The sequence below is a fragment of the Oncorhynchus keta genome, unplaced genomic scaffold (assembly GCF_023373465.1).
Source record: "Oncorhynchus keta strain PuntledgeMale-10-30-2019 unplaced genomic scaffold, Oket_V2 Un_contig_17847_pilon_pilon, whole genome shotgun sequence".
NCBI classification, from domain to species: Eukaryota; Metazoa; Chordata; class Actinopteri; order Salmoniformes; family Salmonidae; genus Oncorhynchus; species Oncorhynchus keta.
In genome coordinates this window covers 91,501-97,500 of record NW_026280613.1, presented here as the reverse complement: position 1 = coordinate 97,500, position 6,000 = coordinate 91,501, and the positions used below count along the sequence as shown (strand labels likewise).

At 43.1% G+C, this 6,000-nt stretch overlaps 1 long non-coding RNA gene and 1 pseudogene across 2 annotated transcripts in view; one reads left to right on the top strand and one right to left on the bottom strand.

Moving 5' to 3' along the window:
• LOC127919904 (uncharacterized) overlaps window positions 1-1,355 on the top strand; it is a 5,490-nt gene extending 4,135 nt beyond the window's left edge. The window contains exons 7-8 of one of the 2 annotated variants that reach the window (XR_008104407.1): window positions 944-1,002; window positions 1,121-1,355. This is a non-coding gene — a long non-coding RNA (uncharacterized LOC127919904). Of the gene's footprint in view, window positions 1-943 lie in introns of both variants that reach the window. The other variant, XR_008104401.1, reaches the window with a different exon arrangement.
• The window catches only part of LOC127919909 (guanine nucleotide exchange factor for Rab-3A-like), a 28,904-nt pseudogene that overhangs the window by 6,205 nt on the left and 16,699 nt on the right, over window positions 1-6,000 (bottom strand).

Sequence of the window (6,000 nt, the reverse complement as noted above, 5' to 3'; positions counted from 1 at the left end):
ACCAGGAGGAGAGGAAGTGTCTGTTTTAATGTGATATTCATCACAGAATACAGACCAGGAGGAGAGGAAGTGTCTGTTTTTAATGTGATATTCATCACAGAATACAGGTGGTCACCAGGAGGAGAGGAAGTGTCTGTTTTAATGTGATATTCATCACAGAATACAGGTGGTCACCAGGAGGAGAGGAAGTGTCTGTTTTAATGTGATATTCATCACAGAATACAGGTGTAGTCACCAGGAGGAGAGGAAGTGTCTGTTTTAATGTGATATTCATCACAGAATACAGGTGGTCACCAGGAGGAGAGGAAGTGTCTGTTTTAATGTGATATTCATCACAGAATACAGGTGTAGTCACCAGGAGGAGAGGAAGTGTCTGTTTTAATGTGATATTCATCACAGAATACAGGTGGTCACCAGGAGGAGAGGAAGTGTCTGTTTTAATGTGATATTCATCACAGAATACAGGTGTAGTCACCAGGAGGGAGGAGAGGAAGTGTCTGTTTTAATGTGATATTCATCACAGAATACAGGTGGTCACCAGGAGGAGAGGAAGTGTCTGTTTTAATGTGATATTCATCACAGAATACAGGTGGTCACCAGGAGGAGAGGAAGTGTCTGTTTTAATGTGATATTCATCACAGAATACAGGTGGTCACCAGGAGGAGAGGAAGTGTCTGTTTTAATGTGATATTCATCACAGAATACAGGTGGTCACCAGGAGGAGAGGAAGTGTCTGTTTTAATGTGATATTCATCACAGAATACAGGTGGTCACCAGGAGGAGAGGAAGTGTCTGTTTTAATGTGATATTCATCACAGAATACAGGTGGTCACCAGGAGGAGAGGAAGTGTCTGTTTTAATGTGATATTCATCACAGAATACAGGTGGTCACCAGGAGGAGAGGAAGTGTCTGTTTTAATGTGATATTCATCACAGAAGACAGGTGGTCACCAGGAGGAGAGGAAGTGTCTGTTTTAATGTGATATTCATCACAGAATACAGGTGGTCACCAGGAGGAGAGGAAGAGTCTGTTTTAATGTGATATTCATCACAGAATACAGGTGGTCACCAGGAGGAGAGGAAGTGTCTGTTTTAATGTGATATTCATCACAGAATACAGGTGGTCACCAGGAGGAGAGGAAGTGTCTGTTTTAATGTGATATTCATCACAGAATACAGGTGTAGTCACCAGGAGGAGAGGAAGTGTCTGTTTTAATGTGATATTCATCACAGAATACAGGTGGTCACCAGGAGGAGAGGAAGTGTCTGTTTTAATGTGATATTCATCACAGAATACAGGTGGCCACCAGGAGGAGAGGAAGCGTCTGTTTTAATGTGATATTCATCACAGAATACAGGTGGTCACCAGGAGGAGAGGAGCTGTCCGTTTTAATGTGATATTCATCACAGAATACAGGTGGTCACCAGGAGGAGAGGAAGTGTCCGTTTTAATTTGATATTCATCACAGAAGACAGGTGTAGTCACCAGGAATAGGCAGTGAATGAGAATAAGAGGTGACAGAGAAAGAACGAGTGATCAATTTGTAAGTCGCTCTGGATAAGAGCATCTGCTAAATGACTTAAATGTAAATGTAAAAATGGGAGTAGTGCAGATGTGATTACTGTTGTCAGGATAGTATCAACAACAACAAAAATTACCCAGAATACATTTCCTGAGGAAAACAACCTTGTAAAAACGTTGACTGATCACTCACTTGGGCCCGCCACACTCTATGGCGTTGGCTTTGACCATGGGTAAAGCAGACACGGCCACCGGCTCGATGGTCAGCGAGTTGTTCTCCACTGCATTCTGCACCGACTGAGACAACTGTTGACAGAAGATTATTCATAAAAACATGAATAAAAACAAACACATATAGAATATAGACATCTAGAAATCTTGTGACTGACTTGTTTCATGCGAATTGTGTCACTAAGCATTTATTGTCTAATCTGAATATTACAGATGAAGTTCCCTCTCAGAAAAATAACATTCCATTGTGGTACAGTAGTTGTGCCATTCCATTGTGGTACGAGTAGTTGTGCCATTCCATTGTGGTACGAGTAGTTGTGCCATTCCATTGTGGTACGAGTAGTTGTGCCATTCCATTGTGGTACGAGTAGTTGTGCCATTCCATTGTGGTACGAGTAGTTGTGCCATTCCATTGTGGTCAGTAGTTGTGCCATTCCATTGTGGTACGAGTAGTTGTGCCATTCCATTCTGGTACAGTAGTTGTCCCATTCCATTCTGGTACGAGTAGTTGTGCCATTCCATTGTGGTACAGTAGTTGTGCCATTCCATTGTGGTACAGTAGTTGTGCCATTCCATTCTGGTACGAGTAGTTGTGCCATTCCATTGTGGTGCGAGTAGTTGTGCCATTCCATTGTGGTACAGTAGTTGTCCCATTCCATTGTGGTGCAGTAGTTGTGCCATTCCATTGTGGTACGAGTAGTTGTCCCATTCCATTGTGGTACGAGTAGTTGTGCCATTCCATTGTGATGCAGTAGTTGTGCCATTCCATTGTGGTACGAGTAGTTGTGCCATTCCATTGTGGTACGAGTAGTTGTGCCATTCCATTGTGGTACGAGTAGTTGTGCCATTCCATTGTGGTACGCAGTAGTTGTGCCATTCCATTCTGGTACGAGTAGTTGTGCCATTTTATTCTGTCTGTACGTACAGTTGAAGTCAGAAGTTTACATACACCTTAGCCAAATACATTTCAACGCAGTTTTCACAATTCCTGACATTTAATCCTAGTAAAGATTCCCTGTCTTAGGTCAGTTAGAATCACCCCTTTATTTTAAGAATGTGAAATGTCAGAATAATACTAGAGAGAATGATTTATTTCAGCTTTTATTTCTTTCATCACATTCCCAGTTTACATACTCAATTAGTATTTGGTAGCATTGCCTTTAAATTGTTTAACTTGGTTCAAACGTTTCGGGTAGCCTTCCACAAGCTTCCCACAATAAGTTGGGTAGATTTTGGCCCATTCCACCTGACAGAGCTGGTGTAACTGAGTCAGGTTTGTAGGCCTCCTTGCTCACACACACTTTTTCAGTTCTGCCCACATATTTTCTATACGATTTAGGTCAGGGCTTTGTGATGGAAACTTCAATACCTTGACTTTGTTGTCCTGAAGCCATTTTGCCACAACTTTGGAAGTATGCTTGGGGTCATTGTCCATTTGGAAGACCCATTTGCGACCAAGCTTTAACTTCCTGACTGATGTCTTGAGATGTTGCTTCAATATAACCACATAATGTTCCTTCCTCATGATGCCATCTATTTTGTGAAGTGCACCAGTCCCTCCTGAAGCAATGCATCTCCACAACATGATGCTGCCACCCCATGCTTCACGGTTGGGATGGTGTTCTTCACCTTGCAAGCCTCCCCGTTTTCCTCCAAACATAACAATGGTCATTATGGCCAAAGAGTTCTATTTTGTTTCATCAGACCAGAGGACATTTCTCCAGAAACTACGATCTTTGTCCCCATGTGCAGTTGTAAACCGTAGTCTGGCTTTTTATAGCGGTTTTGGAGCAGTGGCTTCTTCCTTGCTGAGCGGCCTTTCAGGTTGTGTCGATATAGGACTCCTTTTACTGTGGATATAGATACGATATAGATACCTGTTTCCTCCAGCATCTTCACAAGGTCCTTTGCTGTTGTTCTGGGATTGATTTGCACTTTTCGCACCAAAGTACGTTCATCTCTAGGAGACAGAACACATCTCCTTCCTGAGCGGTATGACGGCTGCGTGGTCCCATGGTGTTTATACTTGCGTACTATTGTTTGTACAGATGAATGTGGTACCTTCAGGTGTTTGGAAATTACTCCCAAGGATGAACCAGACTTGTGGAGGTCTATAATTCTTCTTCTGAGGTCTTGGCTGATTTTCTTTGATTTTCCCATGATGTCAAGCAAAGAGGCACTGAGTTTGAAGGTAGACCTTGAAATACATCCACAGGTACACGTCCAATTGACTCAAATTATGTCAATTAGCCTATCAGAAGCTTCTAAAGCCATGACATCATTTTCTGAAATTTTCCAAGCTGTTTAAAGGCACAGTCAACTTAGTGTATGTAAACTTCTGACCCACTGGAGTTGTGATACAGTGAAATAATCTGTCTGTAAACAATTGTTGGGAAAAAAATTACTTAGGACATCTACTTTGTGCATGACACAACAGACTTGCCAAAACTATAGTTTGTTAACAATAAATTTGTGGAGTGGTTGAAAAACGAGTTAACGACTCCAACCTAAGTGTTTGTAAACTTCCGACTGCAGAGAAACACAGAAAAGGTACACCTCAGATTTGGTGAAGGAGAGACAGGGGCCGATGTCCCCTCTCTGTAGATACGGCCCAGGAAGGCTGATGTTCTGTCCAGACTAGGTCTGTCTTTCCAGGTCAGGAACTCTGCAAACAGCACGTTGTCCATCTGAGGACAGGAAACACTGTATAATTGTAATGAGAAATGATTTTATTTAATTATTTTCCTGTATATATAGATTAATATGTAATAAACATGATTGTATTTGCAGGACAGATGGGGAAACAGGAGTTAACCAGGTATATTTAAGTAAGTCGTTTGTCACTTGTAAGTCTATAATCATCTGTTGCAACGTGGTCCTGTTGCAACGTGGTCCTTCTGTGGCTCAGTTGGTAGAGCATGGCGCTTGTAACGCCAGGGTAGTGGGTTCGATTCCTGGGACCACCCATACGTAGAATGTATGCACACATGACTGTAAGTCGCTTTGGATAAAAGCGTCAGCTAAATGGCATATATTATTATTGATGTTCCTACCTTTGACCTGTTAAACTACCCGTATCAAATGTCTGACAGTATTGTACATTATGGTTCAAGTTTGATGCCAGATTGATAATGTATCTGTGATTCTAGAGCAGCTGTTGTCTTCCTATAAGCCTCTTACTGGTGTGATTCTAGAGCAGCTGTCGTCTTCCTATAAGCCTCTCTCACTGGTGTGATTCTAGAGCAGCTGTTGTCTTCCTATAAGACTCTCTCACTGGTGTGATTCTAGAGCAGCTGTTGTCTTCCTACAACTGGTGTGATTCTAGAGCAGCTCTCTCACTGGGTGTGATTCTAGAGCAGCTGTTGTCTTCCTACAAGCCTCTACAAGCCTCTCTCACTGGTGTGATTCTAGAGCAGCTGTCGTCTTCCTACAAGCCTCTCTTACTGGTGTGATTCTAGAGCAGCTGTTGTCAAGCCTCTCTCATTGGTTCCTACAAGCCTCTCTCACTGGTGTGATTCTAGAGCAGCTGTTGTCTGTCTCTCACTGGGGTGATTCTAGAGCCTCTCCTCACTGGGGTGATTCTAGAGCAGCTGTTGTCTTCCTACAAGCCTCTCACTGGTGTGATTCTAGAGCAGCTGTTGTCTTCTTACAAGCCTCTCTCACTGGTGTGATTCTAGAGCAGCTGTTGTCTTCCTACAAGCCTCTCTCACTGGCATGATTCTGGAACAGATGTCTTCCTATAAACCTCTCTCATTGGTGTGATTCTGGAGCAGATCTCTTCCTACAAGCCTCTCACTGGTGTGATTCTGGAGCAGATGTCTTCCTACAAGCCTCTCACTGGTGTGATTCTAGAGCAGCTGTCGTCTTCCTACAAGCCTCTTACTGGTGTGATTCTAGAGCAGCTGTCGTCTTCCTACAAGCCTCTTACTGGTGTGATTCTAGAGTAGCTGTCGTCTTCCTACAAGCCTCTCACTGGTGTGATTCTAGAGCAGCTGTTGTCTTCCTACAAGCCTCTCACTGGTGTGATTCTAGAGTAGCTGTCGTCTTCCTACAAGCCTCTCACTGGTGTGATTCTGGAGCAGCTGTTGTCTTCCTACAAGCCTCTTACTGGTGTGATTCAAGCCTCTCACTGGTGTGATTCTAGAGCAGCTGTCGTCTTCCTACAAGCCTCTCACTGGTGTGATTCTAGAGCAGCTGTTGTCTTCCTACAAGCCTCTCTTACTGGTGTGATTCTAGAGCAGCTGTTG